Here is a 26,593-nt window from a genome sequence, read left to right as displayed (position 1 = left end):
GAGATCGCACCACTTCTCCAGCCTTTGTGTTTACTCTTCAAATCAGCGAATTACCGAAGCCGCCTAGTCCCTCCACAGCTCACCACCAATCGCTGTTACCTGCGGAGTGAAATTGATAGATTCGAGCTTCGCATTTGCGCCGGGGCATCCCATTTCCATATCCAAGTACCTACTTCCGCCGCCTGCCTCCCTCGTTTCCTTCCCTCCCCTGCCCGAAACCGCTCGATTCGTAGTTCCTCCGCTCTCCTGGTTAGCACGACAAGCCGAACATCACTCGAATCCTCGATGGAATCCTCGAGAAGTCTCACTCTCTCTTCTCATCTCTCTCTCTCTCTCTCTCTCTCTCTATCACTCCTGGCCAAACCCCCCTTCTCCTTTCTCTTCCTCTTTCTCCCTTACCATATCTCAGATCTTCTCTCTCGCTCGCTCGCTCGCTCGCTCTCTCTCTCTCTCTCTCTCTCTCTCTCTCTCTCTCTTCCTCTCTCTCTTTAGACCGCTTATCGCCTTCGCAAGCTCCTACGTCGTAAGACTCCCGATATGAGCTGCATTGAGAGCAGATGCGGCTGATCTAGAGAGGCTGTACAGGCGAAGCCCAATGGGATGGAACTCGTCGGCCAGGTCGATCTAGCGGAGTCGCGATCTCGATGATTGAATTTTGTCGTCGGCCGTGGCCGCTCGGAGGGTGATCTTGTTTAGACTTGATAGAGAGAGAGAGAGAGAGAGAGAGAGAGAGAGAGAGAGAGAGAGAGAGAGAGAAAGGGGGGAAGGTGAGTTCAACTTAGAAAACCCACTGTGCCTGTCGATTTCCAAAATTAACATGTTTCGGATTACGTGTGTCTCGATCTTGGTTCTCGCGCAACTTATTTCGGTAAGTTATTTCGGGCCACGATTCCCGCTTGTATTACGGCCGACAGGAAAGAACGTCGCCAAATTTGCACTACATCCCCTACCGTGTTCTGTCGCATGTGTAATTAATATTTCAATCGTGAGATAATAAACAAATCATGACGGATATCCGCGTTAAACGAGTTAGACGACTTAAGATTGAGGAAAAATTTGGAAAAATATTCGAAGGATATATCGTGCTTGTAATGCGATATGTGGTAATTATTTTTCCGTTCATTAAATGTATTATTGGGAATTGTATCCATGCGTTTGAATCCATGCAATTTGGATGCTCGATATGTTTGACTTTTCCGTGACTCTCCGATAATTGATATTAACGCGATATAATAATGTTATACGAATGAGATATTTGCAATAATAGATCATACGATTATTGTGATATTAACTATGCGCATTCTCGTCTCCGCTCCTCGGTCGGCTAATGTAACGGTCTATGGCACGGTAATGCTCTCGTGAAATATTTCGTTTATCCGGGCTCATTGAGAGGTCGATTCTGCAACGACGTAGTTATCAATTAATCGACAAACAAATTCTACAAATGAAGCGGTAGATTTGTGCTGTTTGTAATTAACACTAATACGCGTCGATTTCACGCGTTTAATACGTTCGGATTTAGTCAGTCTATGCGAATTAACTATTGCACGCACGATAATATCTATTATTATCGCTATTTCATAAGCCGTATAAATTGCATTCAGTTCCTCGGTCTGAACGTTACACTCATTCGCATAAATAAGTACCGTGCATAATGATCGTGCAATCACCGGTTTACCACGGAACAAACCTCTGAGACTTTCTGGAAACGGCAACGAGGCGAAACGATGGTTGCTATTAACTGTGGATTTTTACACCTTCGTTCTTTCTCTCTATCCCTCTCCCTTCCCTCCCCCCCTCTCTCTCTCTCTCTCTCTCTCTCTCTCTGTGTGTGTGTGTGTGTGTATGTGTGTGCGTGCGTTTATCTGTACAGTGCTTATCGGAAACGTGCGTAGACACCGCGAGAATTGAGAATATCCAATTAACGTTACCCCACGAAAATAGGGGATATCCAATTAACGTTTCACCGAGAGAAATTCGAACGGTATTATTAACTTTCCCGATCGGTTTCCGCAACGTTGTCTCGTAAGGGGATCCGCAGTTCATACTCCATTGTCCCTGCATACTGCTTCGCATGTGTATGAATATGTGTGCGTGTGTGCATGGATATATGCACGCTCCCCTTGACACGTAGTGCACAGCTTACTGCGCACACAGTTAACAAAATCAACAACCTGTGGATATTTGGCAATCTGCTTTGCGCCACGCGTGCGAGGGTTAGAGCGAAACAAGGTAAGAGGGAAAATGAGCACGCGCAGAGGTGAGGCTGACGACGAAAGCGATAGACCGAGGGATAGAAAGAGAATGAGAGACGGAGCGAGAAAGAGAGAGAGAGAGAGAGAGAGAGAGAGAGAGAGGGAAGGTGAGAGAGAAAGAGGAAGAAGCGCTGGCGCACGAGGGTGGCTGGAAGACAACGGAGGAGAGAAGCACCTCGGAGCTATCTCGAGGGCAGATACATTGCGGGCACCGTTGAAGGGGATACCGTTGAAAGCGATACGGCTGTACGAAGCGTCTACGAGGCTTCTTCGGCTTGTGCGAAAGACGTGTTCGCATGCCACCGTGGCCGTGTTGCGTTGCTCTGCGCGGCGCTGCGTTGCGAAACGCGGCACGCGACTCATCGGTGGCGGCGAGAATTGCTCGTCGCGCAAATTTGCACGGAAACGAACGTTCGATGACATTTGAACAGCCGCCCCGCCGTGCTCACGTGGCTTCCACGGGCTCCACGTGTCGAGGAGCCACCGTTATTACAATAGACGTCTCTTCTCGATATCCTGCTCTCGACGTGTATCGCGAACTCGGCTTTGCTCAGTCAGAGGTCAGAGGCGGCAAACATATGGTAATGCCTGTATAACGCGAGACTCCCGCGTTGCCTGCGTTTACGTTAACACGATTATCATGGATACGCGCGCACTTTGTACCAGTTACTCGAGCGCGCGCAGCGGGGAAGCTGCTGTAACTTGTGATTCTTATTGCTAAATCCTGCGGTAATTTGGCGACTCTTAATCGAGCTTGCGACTCGCGCTTGGTGCCTTTAATTTTGTAAGATTCCAGTTTTTATGTCTTTTGTGTTACGCGCGCTATCCGGTTGTTTCGCAGCGCCGACTTCGATCTTAATGACATCATTCAGCGGCGTGTCGAAGCGGCACGATGCGTCGTCATCGTTAAACGCACGCAAAGTGAATTATTCGAGCCGCGTTTTAAACGCCGCTCGCGTCTCCGGGCCGCGCTTCTCGCGCCGTTTAAAAGACGTAAAAGTCGCCTCATTGTAACACAGGCGCCGCAGTCTCCGCGGCACTTTGTTTACGCGAGGACTTAAGCGAGAGTAATTTAGAAACCACTTGGAAACGTCCCGGCACGCTTCGGCGAGCGCCGGTCCGGAATTAGCAAGCCGCGATTTCAAGCGCTGAAATAGTCACCCGGGGAACCGCGCGTACCACGTACACCACCGACTTGGCCGTCGCCATCGTCGCTGTCTCCGTCGTCGTCGTGGTAATGCTGCTGCTGCTACTGGTGGTGGTGGTGGTGGTGGTGGTGGTACGCCGCCACCTTCCGACATCTTTGGAGCTCCCTTAACGGCTGTTGAGGCGAAATGAATAATCCTCGCGTGAATCCGCTGAATGTAAGTCGGCGGTGCGGACGGTGGGAGTGCACTTCCGTCGACGGCGCGCGAGCGGACTTTCAGCACTCGATTAAGTCCCAGACCTCTCTATCTCCGAGCAAGCAAGCAGCGAGCGAGCGAACGAGCGAGCAAGGGAACAAGCATGCAAGCAAGCAAGCAAGCAAGCAAGCAAGCAGCAACCTACCTACCAACCAACCAACCAACCAACCGACGCTTACGATAAACTTTTATTACAATGTCCGACTTTGCATACTCCGCGGGAAACTCTATTCGATAACTGGGTTACGGGTTGCGCGAGAAGTTGCGGGCTGCTGCGATACTCCACGCCGGCTGCGATGCGCGCGAGTCTTACATGAAACACTCACACGCACGCACACACGCACGCACGCACGCACGCACGCACGCACGCACGTACGAATTAATGCAATGACGCCGGGGCGCGGCGTATAACGGGCCGCATCGCGACTCGTCGGGATTCGGGCGACAGGAATAATTACCCGCCACTTTGTTAACTGTTAACATGGAAATAACGTGGGAGTAGACGCTCGGCGGTGGTGGCGATGGCACGCTATCCTGATTGCGCGATTAAATATGCAGCCTGTTTCAGAACTGTCGGTGCGCCTCAGCGGCCACCGCTGGAGGGTACGCGAGAAAGAATGGTAATTGTTGGTAGAGTATAATTCGTCGACAAGCACACACTATGATACCTCCCTTGGTGCTTTTTGTGTCAAAGTGCAATGTTTTCTTTTTTTTATTTTTTTTGTAATTTGCTGTATCTCTTATATATAATTTTTTATAAAAGGGGTGAGAGTGGAAGATTTAAAAATGTGTAACATTTGCTCAGAAATTATGGTATTGATTTTGATAAAAATTTTGAAAATTTCTTTGCCCAATTGAAATGCGCGCCAGAAGTATCGTGTTATATTCTATTGTTGTTTTTGTAATGGGACATGGGTGCTTCTTGATTTATAAGCAATGTAAGATTAAAAGGGGCTCGGTGAATTAAATGTTAAAAATGCAGTCGGCAGGTGCGAACCTTTCTCTTTGGCTCGTACTCAGCAAATGAGCTTTGCTCGAGTGAAATTTTAACGCCGAACCCGCTTAATTGCGACGATACTCGACGCGAAAAAGGAAAATACTCAGAGACGATAAAGGGATGTGTAACGCTCGGGGGATGGAGTTTCCTCGGAGAAGGAAAGATACCTGAATTGACAGTAGGACGCGCGAGCGAGATGGAAAATAGCGATAATTCCGGAAAACATGCTACGTATTTTGCATTAATTCATACGAGGATATGTTTTAAATACATTTTAAATACGTTTATTCTCTATCTCTTCCTCTCTCTCTCTCTCTCTCTCTCTCTCTCTCTCTCTCTCTCTTTCTCTCTCTCTCTCTCTCTCTCTCTCTCTCTCTCTCGAACGCGCCCCGGCAATTTCCCAATCGAGATTTTATATTTATAATATCGTCGTTGCACGATCACGTCCAAGTGAATTATCGATAACGCAGACACGTACGATTATCAATTACGCGCCTTCGTGAGAAATTAATTAGCGACGCATATGCAACGAGGGAAAAATTAAAAAGAAGGAAGAGAAAATGTAAAAATCCCCTTACGACCGACACATTTAGTTCAGAGACTGACGTTAATATGCTCGCAATATGTTTACAAAGCGAAAATACACTGGTTAAAAATTCACGTCATGACAGACAATTAGTAGACGGTCATAAAAATAAACCCAATTGTGTCGTATTTTTCGCTCCCAGCAACGCTTTCACATATATATCCGCGTGCTCGTATCAAATGTTTGTTTTTTTGTTCTCTCTCTCTCTCTCTCTCTCTCTCTCCCTCCCTCCCTCTCTCTCCCTCTCTCTCCCTCCTTTTTCTATTCTCCTGTTGCGAAGATGCGCGTAAAACTGCTTGTGATGTGCGCCGCTCTCGTGATTCGCTCTCGGCAACTGCCGCTTTAATTGGAATCGCGCTGTCGCATTTCGAATCTCGCAGCAGTTTTCGTGTCGTCACACGATCTTCCCGTAGCGGGGTAGTATCGCTCCGAATCGGTAAGTGCTTCCGTATAAATGAGCTTCTCTCCCCCGGGGTGCTTTAACGGAGCCGCGGAGAGCTCCTTTTACCGCACGTAACGATAACGATAAGCTAGCGATAATAGTACCAATTTCGCGTGACATCCTCACGGGAGAACACCCCTCGGTGCGAGATCAGTTAGCGTGCGAGCTCGCCGCCGCCGCGCCGTCGCGTAACACTTGCTGAGAACTCGTTGTAATTTCTACCACTGCCGCGACACGTTCCACTCGCGACGATTACGTGCCCGCGCGAGCAAACCTATTCGAGAAAATAAAACGTTCTCAAATACTTATCGTTACCAAAGCGCCTGTGCGCGCAATAAACCAGCTTAATTTCGCCCACGTGTCAACGACCAAATGCATGTGCACGCGCGCGCGCGCGCGTTTGCATCTTCGACGCAGCTTTGGAGAAAGGGGAAAAGTGGTGTGCCCGCGATAATTTCAAACGAGTTCTTACTTTTTTCTTCTCCTTCCACTGCTCGGGTCGATTGTGGTCGGTATATTTTCAGGTCGCCGCCTAGAAAGATAAAAGTACTATCTGCCCGGAGGAAGAGGGGGGGGGGTTGAAGCGCCCGGAATGTCCCGAGCGAGAAAATCCATCTCACTTCTTGACCGCAGCTTCGTACTTTCCTGCAATTAGAACTGGAGAGCGGCTACTAGGACCGTGGAATGCGCGGCATCTTCGCCTGCTGCGATGAAAAAAGTGTCGAGTTACTGTGAATTCGCTCGTACGTTCGTACGTTCGTCCGTTCGTACGTTCGAGCGTTTGCTATGACTCGTCGTGACGTATCGCCGTATTCGTAGCGGTTGATCGACACGGCGTAATTTCTTTTTTTTGCATAGCGCTCTGATTCGTCATATAATTAATCACCGACTTCAAATTAGCCGCGATGTTATCATGAGGCGCGCTCTTGTTTTTGTAATCGTTCGAGCGGATCGTTGCTGTCATCGCGAAGTTTGACTGGCATCAGTTTTTCTGTGTCACTTTCGACAAATCGATGAGGGCTCGTGTCTCTATCGGCTGCGAATTCACTCGAAAGCGACGTGACTGTTTAAGATTCGTCATTCGCGAATTCTTTCACAGGCATTGCGCCAACTTCTGCGCCGCAAAATAGTACAGATATCAGCAACGATTTCGGCTCGTTAAACTCCGACAGAGCGAATTAATATATAGAATAAAATTAACAAACATACGTATATGTATGTGTGTATTTTGTTTTTGTAATTAGTTGCAATTACTAATAATTAAGTTTCACAATCTATTGTTATACGCGACGTGCTTCGATCGGAAATTCAGGCTACGTATGTATAACGCGACAAACATATATAGATATCATTAACTGATTAAGTATGATTAACCATGCCGGTATATAACAGCTCGCTGCTCGATTGCGCGTTGTTAATAAATATATGCATTATGTGCATAATGAGTGCAATATATATATATATATATATACATATACATATATATATATATATGTGTGAATACATGAGCTGCATTGGCGAAATGGATACGCAACCGATTCGAACGTCGCCGAGCGCGTTCGTATTTCCGCGAGCGCAAAAATGCGAGCGTGCGCATTTTTGCGCGCGTCGTTTTGACGTATAACGCGCGAATGATTCGTCGTTGCCGCGTGCGCGCGCGTAAAAGCGTAATAACAGCCGTGCATTAAGCAGCCATGTTGCCAGGTGATAATTAGAGCTCTCTCGCACCGCGCCGGTCGAAACCTTCGCGCGGTCCTTGAAGGGATGGCAATTATCCGAACGTACGTCGAATACGGCTGGACGTTCCGACTGAAAACGTGGCGTGTACGGTTTCGCACGACGCCTGCAACTTTTACGAATCCGGGAGGACGTATGAAATTCACCATCCAGTCTGGAGAAGAGAGGAGAAACATGTTCGCGCTCGCATACACTCGTCGCTCCGTGTTTCTCCACGTCGCTGTGAGCAAACCGGGAATATCGCTGATGGTAACGAAGAGAGGAAGATCGAACGAGAGAGGGAGAGGCGGAAAAGCTGGAAAAATCACGATACCGCGCGAAAATTGGCATCGCCTTGGCTTCGCCCTCGGCTGCATTCCCGCGAGTTCGCCAAGTTCGCCGCTGGCTGTCCTCCCGCGTGATTCCTACATGAGTTTGCACCAGGTGTCTCGTGACAAACGGCAACGTCGTTTGTTCCTCGATGAATTCGATGAAACTTTTGTGTGAAAGAGTCGTCTGTCCACGTCTCTCAACAATTGTCCAACGCGAAACGATCGTTGAGTCTCTCTCGAGTGTAAGAGCCGTTAAATTAAAGTCCACACGGAATTTTTCGAAAATCACGATCTCCCGTCTATTTGCATTCCATTCTTATCCGTTTGCACTTCCGGGATTGAAATTAAGGCTCTTGGAATTGCAGTTATTTGCATTGGGGAAATGATTGAGAGTCTCGATTTTTATTGACGAAACCATCACTCTTCTCTCTCTCTCTCTCTCTCTCTCTCTCTCTCTCTCTCTCTCTCTTCGATAAGCAGATTTCAGTATCCATTAAGAGAAACCACGAACACGGTGAATCTGCAGTCTGTGTGTACGTTCTTTTATTGCCACGTTTTATCACTCTGCAAACTGGCGTTAGCTATCTCATAGACGCGGCGCGAGATCTCTTGCTCCTCTTGCATCATATACACATCGCGAATGAGATACCGTAAAATGTTGATATCGCTGAATCCGTTCGCCTTTCTTGTCCGCGCGCCACGCGAGCGGACGCTGCGAGTGTTGAAATCAATACCGGCGGCCAGTCCTGAGCAAACCGGCGTTTCTAGTCTTACCGCGATAAAGCTCGAGTTTACCCACATGCGACATGCACACCATGCACACTATCCATGGTATATATTGGCAACGCTCATTTATTCATTATTCTTATTCCCCTTCGTCCTACACAGATTATTCCGCAACACTAAATATATTTCTCTGACAGGCCGAATCATTGAATCACTGCGTTGCGCGCGCCAGCTCTCCCTCCGTAGATTCGATATTTATCACGACGGGATACGTGAATGTCCCAATATCGCTGCATCCATAATCGTATTTTTTTCGCCGCAAACGGCCGGCATTCACGTACCAATTACTCACGCTGATTCGAAATACATTGCCGTGTAGGAAGGATCGGCTCGTATCTCATTGTGTGCGGCCATTGGAGGAACCTTTTTGAAACGTACCATCTCTCTGGACGAGGTTCTCTACATCGCGATCGTTTCTCGTAACACAATCGGAAGTTTTACGCGTACGTACGTATACATACGCGCACATTGTCGCAGGAAGAAAAAATATAGCGGACAGACAGACAGACACACACACGCAAACACACATTCTCTATCCATCTCTCTCTCTCTCTCTCTCTCTCTCCCCCTCTCTCTTCCCTCTCCCTCCTCTCTCTCACGCCCCCCTCCCCCCTCTCTCTCTCTCTCTCTCTCTCTCACGCCCTCTCGCAGTCGCGCAGCGAGGATTTGCATTCGCGCCACGTAAATGCGGGAAATCCTTTTGTACCATAATCTCTCTCCCGTACGCGTGTTGGACGTAGGACACGGCGGCTGCCGCGATCGCGCACGGGGATAAACGAGAGGGCGAATCGATTCGCGCCCATCGACAACTTCCGGTTTGTCGAAACGAACCGTTCTTCTCGTCCGAGCTCTCCATCGCGGTCACACGGGAATTGTCATTGTGACCCCGTTACTAAAATCGCCTGTTATAGCTACGCCGCATTGCATCGGATGTCCTTTGGGATAAATCGCGTTATGCGACTTCCCGATAAATCGCCTATTTTATTTTATACACCACGCCGGTCATGAGATAAATTCAGTTTTCGTTTATCTCGCGGCGTTCGTTGATGCGTTTGAAAATTCCCGAAGCTTAATTCCTGTTTACGTGCTTGAATACGCGCTAGTTGTGTCGGCGGCCCAGTGTGTGAAAGAAAACAAAAAGTAATCTCGTTTCCATCTCTCTCTCTCTCTCTCTCTCTCTCTCTCTCTCTCTCTCTCTCTCTCTCTCTCTCTCATCTCTTTATGTCTTTCCCGCTTTACGAAGTCACTCTTGTGGCTTTTTTGCTCGTCAGCAGTGAAATCATATACCCGTGCTTGTCTCTGTTATTTATTTATTTATTTACTGCTGTTTGCGACCCACAGTAAACGCGCAACGTGATAATTATCAGAGATGTCCTAATCCATTTATCGCGAGATATATAACTTCTTCGTCCTGGCAATGTCGCCGATAAGCGCACCACCCGCATAAGCATACAACGCGATAATTGGCAATTTAATCAGTAAATCTGTCGCGCGCTTTGAGGCACGCGGTAAATACCTGCGGATAGAGTTTAAAGCTTCGATTACATTGATAATACGTAAAGCGGTGGTAACGTAGGTGGGGACGCGAAAGGAGAGTAAAAAACATTCAGGAGAGAGGGTAAATTACTGCCGCAAGTTGGAGCCCGAATCGATTATCGATGGGCAAGTAGTAGGCGGGCGGAAGAGAGGAGAGAGGGTGAGTGATTTCTACCGTAGCACTCACGCTTTCATCATTTAAATTTGAACCTGATAAGGTTCGATAAGTAATACAGCGGTGCCCCCCGTTCTTCGCGAGAAAAAGATGAGAAACATTGTATCTCCAGTATTATTACGATTTCGTTTATATTTTAAGAGGTGTAACTTCGATCGATCTCTTAGATATCCCCTTGTACTGTAGTCAAACTGCAGCTCCGAGTCTGCAGAATAGTGATTAGTGAAGCGCGAATGAACGTTTAAATTCTTATTCTCTCGCCTGCACGTATCTCGTAACAATCGCGAAATTTACACGCGACTAAATATAAGTCCGTGCCTGCGTCGTATGCGAGTCAATTTCTTCTAAGAGGCGTTGAGAAGTTTAAGAGCCGGCGACATCCATCCCTCCGAGCAATTTGCGCGTTCGGGGGTTTAGTAGAGCCGGGCCGGAAGCTCTCGCTTCCTGTTCGTCCTCGCCCACCTTCCGAGTTTCCGAGGACGCGACAGCTGAAATTAATTTCGGCCGATTCAATTAAAGCTTTGACGGTGGGACCGCTTTCTGTGAAATTCAAAGCTACCATCGGACGGCTATATGTTCATAAGTGAAGGACGTGCTGCTGTGATCAAGGAGAATCAAAACCGCCCTCGAGGTGCAACCGGTAGGTCCGAGCGCCGTCGTCCCTTCCATCAGTCGTGCTCTTCATCATTTCTCCGTTCTGTGTTTGTGATACGTATACGCTTACACACATACACACACTACACGCTTTCAGCACGCGGAATGCACTCGAGCCACCGCGTTTTCTTTTATCTACGATGGACGCTTTGAGCAACCTGAGATAAAGTCTTCTCCGACGAATCCTCGAAGGGCGCATCCTGAACTCTCGTGATAGTGGATGAATTCTTGTTGAGAACTATTCGTATTCTTAGAATTCAATTAATGAAAGGTACATCAGGTCCAATTGTCAGAACAATAATAAATTATATGTGAGAACGATTGATGAATTTTCTACCTCTTCTTGCTTTCATCAATAATTTTTCTGTGCCAACTATTAGAAGATTACAGATGGCTAGGTAGTTTAATATATTTAAAAGAGCATTCAATCGTATTCGTTGTATAATTAATGCATTTAATATTATCGTTACGAAAAGATTGATTTCAAAATAGAAAATTAATGAATGAAAGTGAATAAGTAGATCTATATGCGTAGCTCATGTATTTATAAATTTTTATTAATTTTCCGGATTCAATTTTCATTAGGATGGATGAGTACGATGGCGCGAGCCCATGAAGTATTAAATCCAATTTATTCGTGTTTAAGTATCATGTATATATTCATTTATTTTAAACTTAATTATAATAAATGGCATCGCATTGCATTGTTGCGCAATAATTAATGTTATTTGCGTCAGCTATGCTTCCTGCATTGCTCCATGCGCTACTATTTTGATGCTGTGTATAATACGAACACGATCAAATTTAATTACACGCTAAAATTCAATGTACTTTGATAGGTAGATTTTTCCTCCTTTCTTCATTATTCATGCAAATAACGATATGACGCGCTTGCACGCACAAATTTACTCAATTATTTGTTTCATTTATCCGTAGCGCGACAATCAAATTATACGCACGACGAAAAATTGGTCGTATTTATAATATATAAAAAAATCATACGGAATGACGAGAGCGCGTCGATTCACTATGAATCAGAAATAATTCGCATTCTGTTTGTGAAATCCCTCTTATGCGCCCATACCGCGGCAAGAGAATCCGGGAATGAGACTGATTAGCAGCGAGTCATTTCAGGCGCGCGTGTGTTCTCGAAATATATGGTTTGTGATAAATTCTTCGTTTTTTTTTTGTCGTAAATAGCTGCAATTATCAGCTGCAAAATCGCATTACGCCGGGCGTGATTGCATTAATTGTTTCAAGTCGTACGATGAATGGCATGTTCGTTATAAACCAAATCGACTCGAATGAAATTAATCAGTTGACTTTTTAATCCCGTTAAATCTTGGTAAATTCACTGCACTGCGCTTGATATTCTAAGTTCTCGTGAGTGGCATACGCGCACGCACACACTCGCATGCATATCTGTAAAAGCGACGAATATGCCGCATAAATCAGACTGCGATTAAAGTCCAATAATCGAGAATGTAGCTCTTATGTTACATCGCGTTCGCGCTCAGGCGAATGTGTGGCACATTAACGCGTAATAATTTATTTACAACAAGTTCTTTAATCGTTCTGGTTTATAATACGCAACACGCGTACACTTGGCGCGTATCCGTTTTAATTACACTTCGGCACTTTTTCCACGCGAAACTCGATCTATTTCCTCCTGTCTGCTTCTCGCAGGCTGTAACCGTCTTCGGTATATGCGACTGACTGAAACACGCGAATAAGAAGGTCTCGCTTCGTGCTCGGCTCATTATCGTTTCACCGTATAATTTCGTACAATTAATCTATCAATACGGATATTTCGTGTACTCACTCGCTTGTTTAAATGCGTCGCTCAAACTGCTCGAAAGCCACGACGACGGTGGTAATAGTTGAAGCATGTTTCATACGTTATTTCCGCGTGGAAACTGGCGCGAGCGTAATTAGAAGTAATCCGATAATTGGTGCAATACTTCGAGCTCTCGGCGGGAAGTTTTCTGCAGTTAAATCCCTTCCGCTCTTGTTTTATTACATTCTGTGCCTCGGTAGTTAAATACTTTTGTAAAGTCGCGGTATTCATTATGCGTACATACATTTATACATATGTGTACACGTATGTATATATATATATATGTGTGTGTGTGTGTGTGTACATGTACATACACACGCGCGCCTGCGCGCATACGCATAAGTGGAAACGCGTAGTACTGCCCACTTTATTCCAATTAAACCCGATTCAATTAATTCATATAATTTTTCGTTTGAAGCCCGAGCAAACCGCCGTGCTCGTCGTCAAAGCTGCCGCCGGAGGGGCAACGTGCTTATAAGCAATGGACATGCAATCCAGATGGAATAACCAGACCTCGACGCGCGTAATCAAAGAGCCGCCTGCGCGCGTGTACTTGCGCGCGCGCGCGCGCACGCGAGCGCACGTGCTCGCGCTAGTTCCTTTTCCTCCGCTTTTTTTTCCCGCCGCGATCTCTCTCTCTCTCTCTCTCTCTCTCTCTCTCTCTCTCTCTCTCTCTCTCTCTCTGCCTCTATGATTGAATATTTTTTTCGCGTCCTGTAGCATTTCGCAGATTTGCATAAAATGCATATATCAGTGGCCGCTAGTCTAATAAGGGCTTTTAATCCAATGAAATTCAGTTATGTTAATTCCAGCTCTTCTCCACGCGATTGATTTGAAGCACGCACCGGCGGAACCTTCGCAAACGCCTATCCTCGAATCGCCGGCGGTCACGCCGGCGTGAGACGAAGGTGGAATTCTGGCACGCTAATTAGACGATAATAATACACCGGCGAAGATCAATTTAGAGTCGCGCCGTCTGAATAATGGATGTATCGCGCGCGCTGAAACCGACGGGAATTTGGCGGCTGGACGTCGGGTTAGTAGACGCGTCAGCATTTCGCGGAGCGGATATGAAGAGATATTGCTTTAATTGTAATATCTTTCCTCCAAGATCGCAATGTGTTGGCGAAATCAGTTGGATATTTATCCCCGAATCGTCATGCCATACGGTAGACGAGTACCGTCGCGATCGTTACGCAAATACAGACAGAATGATGCACGAGTGAAGATCACACGAGACGACCTGCACGTGAGTCGCACAGCGAGTGACACATGTCCCTTCCTCTACCCCCGCCCCCCAACCCGTATGACCGCTTGATACGTTTTGGGAGAAAAATATCCGCAATGTCGCATCGAAAGCTCTCGTTGGAAAAAAAAAAAAAAAAGAAGAACGTCCTGCGCGAATCGCGAGTCTTCGCGAAAATTCGCGAGAACGGCGATGAGATCGTCGGTGAGGCGAGCACGCGTTGTGTTAATATTTGTCCGGAATCGCGATCCAATTTCGGGCGCAGTCCGCGCGCTATCCATTTAGGGCGGAACGTTGCGGCGAGCAGAATGGTCTTCGACGCGCTCTATATCGGGCGATGGATGGCGTCGGTAAACGCCGCGCTGCGCGTATGCGTCCGCTCGAGAATGAAAAAAAAAAAAGAGAGAAAAAACAGAGAGGGAGAGAGAAAGGGGGCTTGGGGGGCGGCGAAAAAAGCTCTTCCGAAAAAATCGGGGAAATGGGCGGGCGGGGAGGGCACGGATATAAATTTTATGCGCGCTAGCTCGCGTCCGTTGCGTTGTAACGCGCATGCTATCCGCGCCCATATTGATTCGCTCTGTCTGTACCGCGAGCGACACAGAGAAGTTTAAAGAGTACCCTAACACGTCACGTACGTGATGCGTACGTGTAACGCGTGCGTGTACCACCGCGCGGTATATGCGTGCGCGCGTGTGTTTGCATGTGTTTAACTCTGTCCCCTCCCCGGCCACGTTTGCCCGGCCTCTTATGTGTGTACGAAGTGCACGTGGATGTGCGTTGAGCAATTTACGCCTACCCGGAGCACACCTGAGCTAATTCGGTCCACCTCGCGTGTCTACCTTTTTTCATTTTGTTCACAGTGCCAGCTAAAGGCCAAGCACGAGCAAATTAGAAGCGCTTCGTCGTCCTATGTACAGCGGGAAATACATTTTCTCATAAATACTTTTATGTGTATATAAATGTATATATGTGTATGTGCGCGCGTGCGTGTCTGTGTGTGTGTGTGTGTGTAGTCCCTAGGCGCGGCGCCGTACATGGAGAGATCCAGGAAATCTATTTTCCTTTCATTCCGCCCCGCGAATTAAATCTGGTCTCTCCTCGGGATACGCAATCGTGTTGCCTGTCTTTGGCGATGAATGAGAACGTATCTCTGGAAGACTTAAACGTGTCTCCGACGCCGTTAGCTCTCCCGGAACGCGCGCGCGTGCTCGATAACGTAATATAAACTGTAGAGTTTGAAATAATTATGAATATACGTCGTTGTTCTTGGCGATGGTAAATAAGAAAAGTCTCGTGAAAAACCCGACGGAAGTATACTTCAAAGCGCGTCCGCGTCCGCGTCTGCTAAGCTCTCATCGACGAATCTCTCTCTCTCTCTCTCTCTCTCTCTCTCTCTCTCTCTCTCTCTCTCTCTCTTTCTCTCTCGATAAAGCGAACGCAGAAATTGTTCGAGCATTCTCACGGCGTATAAGAGTCACCTTTCAAAAGTTACACTTTGTCGAATAGCCGGAGTCTCGAGCTGCATCTCTCGCGGAGAGAAGACACAAACGACGACGACGATGACAACGAGGAAGAGGGGGGGCTTCGCGCAGCAATCGCCGGTATTGTTAATGCTAGAAAGAAACACGCGAGAGAGCGTTGCCCTCGCGGAAAATACATATTATCTGGCGACTTCTCCACTGCGGGATTGTTGTGCGCTTTTTTGTAGTCCCCGTGAGCAACCAGCTAATCGCTAATTCTCCATTGCGCTTTCTCGCGGATAACCCCCCGAGTGCTCGATTCTCTCTACCGCCTTATAAGTGGACACGTAACGCTTCAGCGTTGAGAGGCTCCCTCTCCTTCTCTCTCTCTCTTACGCGCTCGCGCGCGCGTAATTTTTCCCCTTTCGACGATGATCCACACTTCCGGAAAGTTATGCATTTAACGAGCACGCGCACTCATCAATCTATCAGACCGGTCTTTTGTATTTGCGTTTTCGCGAACACCTCAAGCTGCCATGTCATGCCCGCTAACGTATAATCGCACCAGTTGTCCATCACTGAGTTTTCCGCGTGGGCTGATCATTGAACGTTGAGTCAAAAGCTTTTATAACTGCGCCGAGAACACTCGAATGCACTGTCAAACAATGGAAAAATCGAAGCGATAGGTGGATACGCGCGTATTAATGCTCGCTTCCTTCATCGATTATTCGTGCCCCGATATCCCGCTGTGCGCCATGCATACCGCATTATTAAAATCGTGAATGTGCAATTTGAACCGCTCGGGATAATTGATCGTTAACTAGCCGTCAAAATACGCTCGCGTGCAAATTACCTCTCGTCGCGATTTTATTCGCCCGCAATTTGGCCCGCAGAGCGGAGAAGTGTATAAATAATATAAATGCGAATACAGTATGTGTAAACATAGGAAGAGTAACTCATACACAGATTCTCGGTGCAACAAGACAAACACGCGCGCGCGCGCGCGCATACACACACACACACACACACACACACACATGCATGCTTATGAACCAAGCGCCTTCCAACATTCGTCTCTCTGTCATGTTTGAACGTCGATTAAAAACCTCGCTCCGTCAAGATTCACAACTACCTTGAAGTGGGATTTTCCGCGGAGAGACTTTGAGAACTTTGCAGCCGCAATTACGACTAACGATTGGTTTACTTCCACTGTGAACAGCAAACTCGCTGACGGAAGAAGAACGCTGACAGGTTAATTGACGTTGAAGGGACGACTCACTCCGTCTGATAATCAGAGAAACAGGCGGTCTCCGCGTGTTCTTGCGGTGCAATACCGAGCGCGCAACGTGGAGAACGCAGAGCGACCGTCGCTCTGGAACAACGCTGCTGAGGAACGAAAAATGAGGAAACGCACTGGTGACGGCGATGCGGAGACAGGCTGCAGCGCGAAACAGCGGCGGACTTACTTTTCGAAATGCTCTCCCTATCGGCGGACGTTTTACAGGGAAACTTTTCCGCGACGGAGTCCTGCGGGTAAAGTTTATCATTTAGGACAAAGGTTCGCCCCGGGCGGCGCGAGTGCCCCCGGAGAGATTCTTCGGCGACGACGAGAGATTCGAAGAGACGAGAGAATCTGAGAGGCCGAGATACCGAGAGCGAAGCAGGGTGGGCGCGAACGGGACGGGAAGAAAGAAGAGACCGCGCCGCACCGTATGCTCCTCGGGGGTCACCGTCGCTAAAGCGGGGTAAACCCCAACAGATAGGAAACGACCCCACCTCTCCGTCCCTTTCTTTTTAACGTTGGACGACGACGTCGCAGTCTCTCCTCGAGGAATCCTTTAGCACGGACGCCCGACCGGCAGGAAGCAAGAAGAGGTTGGGTCGTTACCGAACTACCGCCATTCTTGCCGGCTGTATTTAAGGGAAAATCGTCCGCGCGGACTCGGCCCCGTCTATCCTCTGGCGTTCGCCGCTCTTTCGCGTACGGGGGAGCGAAATGCGACGTCGCTTCGGAAGAGGAATCTTCCGACGCGGACATGTTTCATCGCGGGAGAAGGGGAGGGAGGGGCAGAGAGAGAGAGAGAGAGAGAGAGAGAGAGAGAGAGAGAGATGACGTTTCCCCTTTTGGACGCAAGTACACGGTAATGTGAGCCCCACGGAATGTGCGCTCGCGCGACAGTACATACATGCCACGTGTATTATATATCGCAGACTTCGTCTGCACGACGCACGCTCGCGCGCTCCAATACACGTACGATGGACGAATTACACACTACACGTATCACTTCTGAAACTACCCCGACCTTTTGAACGACTCACCTTAACCGGCGCGGCGCGCCCCGGTCCGCGCGCTCGCCACTCCTCTATCGCGATCGTATGAGTCCATCGTGCGAAAATAATCTTCATTCGAGTTCTTCCACGACGGCCATTGTAATCCGAGTTCCTCCTGTCTGAGTGTCCTTACGTACAACTCTATCTGGCTCTGCGCTTCTTTCCCGGCTAGCTGGGCTAGCTGGCTAGCGAGCTGGCGAGCGATACTTTTGCGACGTAATTTTGCCCGTAGCGAAAAAGTCATGTATACGAGCGGAGAGAAAGTTATTCTTAATTAAACTACCGGCAATCGTGAGTCTCTTGCAACTTCGAGATTTACAAGGGCGCTCTTTCAGCGCCGGGGGTGCTTCTCTCTCTCTCTCTCTCTCTCTCTCTCTCTCTCTCTCTCTCTCTCTCTCTCTCTCTCTCTCTCTCTCTCTCTCTCTCTCTCTCTCTCTCTCTCTCTCTCTCTTCTTTTCCTTGTTCTGCATTAATGAGCGACATTGCTATTTTGGCGAGATTATTACTCGAGCTACGCACAAAAATGCCGTATTTATAATACGGCATAAACAATGTAGCGCACAATAATACGACGAATCCCCGTATGATGTAATAACAAGCATTATTCAATTTCAAAAATCTCAGTGCCTTGTATTGTATTAACAAATAAATTAATATACGTCGAGCCATTAGATTTAATCTGTAATATGAAATTCATTGACCACGCATTGTTCGACGGTAATATCGGATTTCAATTGATTTTACATAAAATCCAGGTGCGCCCGCGCGGAACACATCTCTGTATAATTACGGTATTACAGGCGACATGAAAAATCGGAAATCACGACTCAACCCCGGACGCTGTTTCAACCGCGAAGTATCGCGTCGTCCGTCCGGTCCGCGCGACGACGCATGACGAATGGGGGGACATTCATTATCGACAAAGTAACGCCGTCACAGATTGTCGCGCGATGCGCGACGCACCGTTTAAATGCGCGAAAGCAATCAGACTCGCGTCGTGCGGCCGACTCACGACGATGACAATGACAAGCCTATCATCTGCCCGTCTGCCATCTCCCGCCGGCAATTGCCGTTCCGCCGGTAAACACGCTTATTTCATCCTCGTCGAAAGACGCGCGTCTAATCGTGTCGGGTTCGACAATCGCCGCCGCGACAGAGGTATGCGATCCGCGCTTTGTGTCATCATCATCGTCGTCATCGGCGAGCCGATACCTATATCGATACATCGGGAAGACTCTCTCCCGTTGCTCGCGCGCGAGAGCAACGGTCGTCGAGGTGGGAAATCGTGCCGACCGGATGAAATGTTGTTCTCGCGGGAGTGCGGCAAAGGGCACCGTTCCTGCCGTGCGATGCACTAAATTACCTACAGGGATCATCGAAAAAAATCGCGCGATCTCTCGCCGGCGCGGGCGCCGCGTGACTCGCGTACAGAGCGCGATCGCGCCGGCGCGTTCGCGCGCCCTTCAACCCTCTTTCTTCCTCCTTTCTCCCTTGCCTGGCTCCGCCTGCCTTTCTCGCCGTATATCCTTGTCTTCGGAAGTGGATAAATGATTCCGCCGTGCGCGCATCGTGCGTGTATGAGTGGAAAGTGACAAACGCCGCCGCCACGTCGCTTTTCCGTAGGGGAGCCTACATATTCGAGCCGCCCCGAGAGCAGCGAGCATCGCGCTGGACACGCCAAATGTATAAGAAGCGTTAGGCCATATGTCTACAGACGCGTCGCTATGATATACGACACGTTAAATACGCCTTGAAATTGGATGCACTTCTTGTCAGGCGGCTTCTTATTCCCCCTCGCCACTCGCGCGCGCGCACGCGCGCGCGCACGAGCGAGCGAGCGAGCGGGCATCCGCGGCCTCCTATCGCTCCCAACGTGTGTAACGGATTTAACGAGTGAGCCTTATCGAGCGAGCGTTTCTCGTTCTCCCCTCCCCCTTCCCCTCCTCTCTTTCTCCCCGTCTCTCCTCTCTCTCTCCTTCTCTCTTTCCGCCTTCAATTCTTTTCCTATTCTTCTAGCGCCGCACTTGGAAATTAATTCGCTCGTGGGCAGAATTCAATTTAATTCAATCTACGAGGAGTCTCTCTAATGGAACGAGCTGCGCCTGTCAAAGATCCCGACACGGGTGATTCTCCTCCGATGTGCTTTCGCTACGCCGCTGCAGACAATAAAGGATGATAATACCGTGTACATGAGCGCGAAGTAAAGTTTCATTTTAATTCCCCGAGGGACGCGACCTATTAATCATAATTCCGAGGTACCAGCCAATTTGTTAGCGACTCGATTCCCGCGGGGTGCTGCCGCGCGTTATTGTGTTAAAATCTGTCGTTGCGCCGTGCGCGCGCGCGCGCGTCACTGCTCGGCTCGTCGTTGCTCGAGTCGTTATTGAAATTTATGGTAGTCGCGCGGTGTCCCCGCTTGTCTTTTCCCGCCGATCGTCGATCGCTTTTCCCTTCGCTCTGGAAAATCTTACGCGCGCATGTGTCTTCGTGATATAATATATCAATTCCGTTCACAAATGCGTTGTTGCTCGGCCGCAGGCGGCCGATCGTCCTGCGAATCCCGTCGAACAGCTATCGCGGATTTTAGTCGCATTGTTTTGAGAAACTTCCCGATCGGTGGGTGATCTCTATGGATCTCCCTTCGTAGCGTGATCGCAGTCCGATTTGGGAAGATAAGGGTAAATCAGCATTGTATATTTGGTAAAAGAGTGTACGAACGCGCGTTGTTGATGCAAAATGGACCGGCGACTCTTCACAGGATCGCGACGAGCAACCTTCGCGCGAAAACGCGACGCGAGCAGCAGGCTGCGTCATTTAATCACGTTTTTCTTTTCTCTTTTCTTTTTTTTTAATCACGTTCCGCTGCGCGTGAACGAGAGTTATCCGATGCTAGCTTTCCAAAACGGCGAGAAGGAACGACAGCGTTCCACCGTGAGGAAAAGCCGCTCTGAAAAAAACAACGGCGTATCCAATTCGCAGGGGGGATCCCGGCACGTTATGGTCCATCGTATTCGTTATCCAAACATGGCGATCGCGCGCGCTCTAGCGCGAGAGGAGATTTAAGAACGAACGTCCCGTTTTATTTCAGGCACGTACCTAACCAGTCCTGGTTATTGTGCTGCCGCGGAAAGTGCCTTTTTCAAGTGAAACAGACGGATACCGCGGACTCCTCTCTCTCTCCTCCTCAAACCCCCTTTCCCTCTCTTTTTTTCTCTCTGTTTTCTCTCTTCTCCACGACGCGCTTTCCGTCTATTTCGCCGAGCGGGTGATGAAAGGGAGCAAAACCTGGAAAAAATAGGTGATGGTCGGGGTTGAAAAAAAGTAAACTATTTTTCCTCGTCCGTGCTTCCTCTTGCATTCTCGCTCTTTCTCTCACCCTCTCCCTTTCTTTGCCCGTTCTCTCTTCCGTCCTTTCCTCCCTTCTCTCTCTCTCTCTCTCTCTCTCTCTCTCTCTCTCTCTCTCTCTCTTTTTCGTTTTCTCTTTCTATCCATCTGTATCCCTCGCCACCCTCTCGCCTAACGGACAGACGAACAAACGGCGGGTGGAAACACCCGCTGACCGACCTTCTTTATTTCTCTTCTTCTTCTCTCTCTCTCGCCACAGTTTTGGCAATAGTCGCGCACGCCTCTACCTTGTTACTGGCCTTCCATGTTTAATACACATGCGACGTATAATTGAAGTTGCGCGCACACGCGACAAAGGCCAGCGGGAGTCGAGCGGACTCGGATGATGGTTTAACGTGTCGTCGGCAACGATTGCCGCGTTGTATTCTCACAGCCGTGCGGCGACAATTGTTGCGATCGCGCGCACATAGGCGCCGGCGGACACGCGTGTTAAAGGGACATTGCGAGAGGGCGGATGATAGAGAGAGAGAGAGAGAGAGTGAGAGAGAGAGAGAGAGAGAGAGAGAGAGAGAGAGAGAGAGAGAAATCGCGATACGATGCCCTCGCTGCCTCCCGCCTCCCGTGCGCTCGCTGCCTTTGTATCTCTTCCTTCGAACGGGATTTGTTGAATCTCTATTATTTGTGCACGCGGCGACCTCAAACGTCGGTCAATTAAAATTATCCCGCGTATTATGAGTGACACGAGCCAGGAGGGAGGAAGGGAGTAGATCGGCGGGACTGTGTGTTGCACGGTTCTACGAGCTCGCGTGTTACAACGCGCCGACACGTGTTCGCCGATAAAATACGCAGCTTTGCGGAGAAATTGGCGACTTGTCAGCCGCTCTGTTCGGCATTTCACGAATTAGCGCCGATGCAAAATCGGATCGAGGTATCACTCCGCGTGGGGGTAAAAATGAAAGAATAAAAATGCAACGGAGGACGTCCACTTGAAATTTTTATAAAAAAGCGTTTCCGTGCGAGGCGGCGAACGAGGAAGATAATAGCGATTGAAAGTTCGTTTTTCGTGAACCGAAAATTTTATGATTACGCGCTTGTCGCTGCGCGCGAATTCAACAGCGACGACGTGCGCGCACATACACACAGATCATTATTAAAATTAAAAAATATGTTTTCGGCTCCTGCTTATAAAATATCGCCGTTGGCTCCCGTCTAAAAAAGCGTCTTCATTCACAAAGGCACTCGTTAGTATTCCGTGAAACTATACGCCGCGCCGTATGAAAAAGTTCCTTTCATTTTGTTATTAACGAAAGTATTATTAACGAAAGTAACGAAAGTTTTTGCATTGTGACAACAAAGATGCGAAATGAAAAATATTCAGTTCATCGGTGTGTAATTAACTAGAAACGTAACTTCGTTCCACTTGGAGTAGCGCGGCACAATAGCGGATATAAACGTTAACAATGCGATGAAAAGTTCCGATTGCACGGAGCGGTGGAGGGGAGGGGGGGCGTATTGTTTGGAAAAGTACGTCTCCTTCAATGGCCAAGTGGCAATTACGGCAGTGAAGCACTTTCACGCGAGTACGTCTAATTAACGCTGACGAAGATGTATCCTCCGTATACACGTGACACGTGGCGCGTCGCTCCTCTCGTAATATTTTAATTCCAATAAACGCAGCTGCGCGCCTCTGTGGCCGCGAATCCACCACTTACGTCACGACAGCCGGCTCCGTCCCAATTTTCCATCGGTCTCGCGTGACGCTCGTCCGCGCGCGTTCTTTCTGACCGAGTGACTCCGAACAATCGCCATCGTTCAAGCGCGATGAAGTGGCAAGTTGTCCCCCCCGATATTTTCCAATTAGAGTATTACGCGCTTGTACACGCCTCTCTGTTTCCCGAATGTTGATTTCTCCGTGTCCACGAGCTGTGTTCCGCTCTTCCAGCGACCTCGACGTACAATGCTGATCATAAACACGTGCAGCTATGGTCGCATCGACGACTGCAATTGCGCGCGCGCGTTATTCGAGATACCGTTTCGTTTCAGAATGACGTAGCTTTTACCAACGTAAATTGGATTGGCGCAAGTGGAAATAGAGGAGAGAGTGAGGCAGAGGGAAAGAGCGGGAGAGGAAGAGAGCGAGAGATAGAGAGAGAGAGAGCGAGCACGCGAGTAAGCAGCGTACTGCTCTCTCTAAGCCAGATTAGGGAACCATAAGAAAAGCATTGCTCGGAAGCTTTGTTCGGGCTTGCTCCGGTACGTCGTGATGAGCAATGGAGTAGCCAATAGCGTGTCTCTCACCGTCCCGAGGGAGTCTGAGACTAGTCGGTACTCGCGTCCTATCCCGTGAGTCCTACCGCATTTCTGGCCATTTGCTCTCTCTCTCTCTCTCTCTCTCTCTCTCTCTCTCTCTCTCTCTCTCTCTCTCTCTCTCTCTCTCTCTCTCTCTCTCTCTCTCTCTGACTCTCTGTCTCTGTCTCACGTTGTTCAATTCCATTTCAGCCACGAGAAACGTCCACTGACTACCTATCTGCCTCAGTTATCCTCCTCCTTGAGGTGCTCCTCCATTATCCCCCTCGTCTCCGACGCATCTCTCCGGTGCAATTTCCATGACGGTTCCGAAGTGATCCTTGTTATTTGAGTATTCGACCGAACGTGATTCGCCAACGTCGCGTTCAGTTCTTCACGTGCTCATTAAGAGAAATCGTGATTCAAAGAAGCGCGTTGCGTGCTCGTCTGTCTTGTATCACGACGCGATCGACACCGAGCGGGATACATAATGCCGAATTTGCGCCGCTGTACGACGAGATATTTTATCCAATGTGATTCCGCAGTTTGTACCTGTTTAACGCTACTCGTGACCCATATAACGCCGCCCTCCTCTTTCGCGACGCCTACCGCGTTTCCATGGGTGGGATAATTGGGAATTAATTTTTAATCTCAATCGGACGCCGGTATAATGTCGTCGAGCCGCAATTTTCGGTGCTACCGTGAATCAGCTATATTAGTTTTACGCGTTTAATAGTGGAAATCGTATTGAGCGTCGAAAATATATTGAAAAGCGATAGCGACTCGCGTATAGTTCTGATATTAATAAAGAATCGATCGAAAGAGAATCGCCGCGTGCGCAGTCTGACGATCTTTTGTTGCGTCGGCGAAGGTGACGATATCGCGAGGGCGATTCGAATCGTAAGTTTACACAACGAAAAGCACATCAATGTCTTTGCGTTGTATGTGTTTTACGTGCGCGTCTGAAAGAATGCGCGCTCCCATCGAGAATAAGAATGTATTTGCTTCTTGCTTTTCCCACCGAGACGGTGGTTTCACCTCTTCTTCCGTCGCCATTCCTTATCGGATATGCACAAAAAGCTCTGGCTAACGTAGTGTTTCCCTATTGGAATTTATCCCCGTCCTCCGAGGATATCTCACTCCCTTCGTGAAGGGCAAATCCATGCAGATCTTGGGACTCGCCGGCGCCGGTCCCGGCATCGCCGGCATTGATTTCTATTATACATTTTTAGGAGAGAAATATTCTAGCTGTTCTGCGCTGTCCTGTGTGTAAGTTACGATATCCGATGATATGTTTGGAGTAAAAATTCATTTTGCGCTATGTCTCCGACTCTGTATCTACATTTTAACTTTTGACTGACATAAGCTTGTTAGTTTGTCAAACTAGACTTGTGAAAATTAGTAACTTGTGTAAACAGTTAACGGATAAACTCCGTCGAGACCGCGGAATATTAGATAGAACCGTTAGATTATCGAGAACGATTTAACCCTTTAACGTCTACTGGTAACTATAATTACCAGAAACGCATTTAAAAATCCATAACTTAGTCAAGAAAGGAGATATTTTCGTTATCTTTGCACCTCTGTAAAGGTGAATTCTTCTTCTGAAAAATGGTATATAGATTGTATGTAGATTCGATTTAGTCTGTTTTCAGCTCAGTTTTCACGATAACATGTTTTGTCAAATTCCAAGTAGACATAGTTAGCATTGTTACTGACACCTAGAAGTGCAGTATAAATGAATAGATTGGTATCTGTTATAATTTTGCACATTTGGAAGCTTTCTTAGATGCAAAAATGTGAAATTAAAAGACTACAGAAATTCAAAATGGCGAATCCAAGATGGTGGACACGAAAATCAAGAGATCAACCTATTTTCGTGAAACCTGGTGACCTACAGTTTTTTATGCGGCGAAAAGTGAAGGGACGATTGACTATCTAAATGGTGATTTATAAGATATTCTTCTGAAATAGTAAGCTTGACGCTCTGAATGATAAGCTTCACTCACAAATATAGTAAAGTTTCAGCTCAAAAAGGTCAAGCTGACTATCAGAGTTATGCCTCCATTTTTCTCTGTATAGGTTGCTCATTTCGTTGCTCATGTGCTTTTAGAATCCAAGTCATATTTACCAATGAGCAAAAAACGAACGATAAAAAAGAACCAATATAAAATTCTGATAATTTTTTTGGTTATCACTACTTATAGTCTCAGTTCAAAAAAACTCAAATTTTATTCTTAAAACACTTATAAGAAAGTCGGGCATTAAAGGGTTAAACGAGGAACATAAACAGATCTGAGACAAATAGACTTGGCGACCGAATCTGCTGTTTTGAATGCTAGCTATTGTTCGTGAGTCTTTGATTAGCATGTATTTGACAACATATCATCGATAATCATGTCCCGAATAATATGACGCCTCGTTGCCTTTATCCGCGGGCACATCAGCATCGACGTGAACCAATAAGAAGCCTCCAGGACGATTCGAAACAAAGATTTAAGAGTAGCAAGGAGGAAAAGGAGGACACATTATTCTCGCACATTATCGCACACTTTATTTTACTCGCTTTACGTTTTTGCTTCTCGGCTTTGTTCGCTTATGCATTGCTTTTGTCATGATTATTGTATGAGAATAAATATCGTTATCTGTTATCATTAACCCTTTAACTGCTGAGATATTAAATGACCAGTATGACTCTCTTTGCTGAGTTATTTTTACAGTTATAAAACATTTTATAATTTGCTGATGATCCAGATTCTCACAAATTCACATTTTTAAATTAAAAAAAATACCACACGCAATACCACACACATTGAAAGTCCAAATCGAGTAAACTGGATCGTAGCAAGGCCGCCACTTTTTCCACACTCGAGTTATCTCGACCGTAGCAATTAAAGGGTTAAATTGCTTCGAGTACGTGTCATTTTTCTACCACGTGGTCATCCTTGCCGCATTTCTTTCCAAGCATCGCGGCGGCTTCTGTTTTCGGCGGCTTTCTCGACCATTTCTCCGTTTCGCTTACGGCTTAACTTACCGACTACCTAGGCCTTAAACTTGTCTCAAATATTCTTAATAAATCAAACATTTGTAAATGTATTTGTCTAGTGTGTGTATGTGGATATTATAATTTTCAAGGTACGAAAGATTGTAAATTTGAGAAATTTCTCGCGCGAACCTAGTTCTCGAAACGGATAATTCAAGATATA

The 26,593-nt window shown here is 47.6% G+C and overlaps 1 protein-coding gene across 2 annotated transcripts in view; it reads left to right on the top strand.

The window, feature by feature from the left end:
• Positions 1–26,593, top strand: part of Atg16 (Autophagy-related 16) — a 474,347-nt gene that overhangs the window by 62,039 nt on the left and 385,715 nt on the right. The gene's annotated exons all lie outside the window — the stretch shown is intronic.

This window comes from Harpegnathos saltator, unplaced genomic scaffold (genome assembly GCF_003227715.2).
Source record: "Harpegnathos saltator strain DR-91 unplaced genomic scaffold, Hsal_v8.6 scaffold140, whole genome shotgun sequence".
In the NCBI taxonomy this organism is placed as follows: Eukaryota; Metazoa; Arthropoda; class Insecta; order Hymenoptera; family Formicidae; genus Harpegnathos; species Harpegnathos saltator.
The sequence above is the reverse complement of the archived record's forward strand: the minus strand, read 5'-3'. Positions and strand labels throughout refer to the sequence as shown.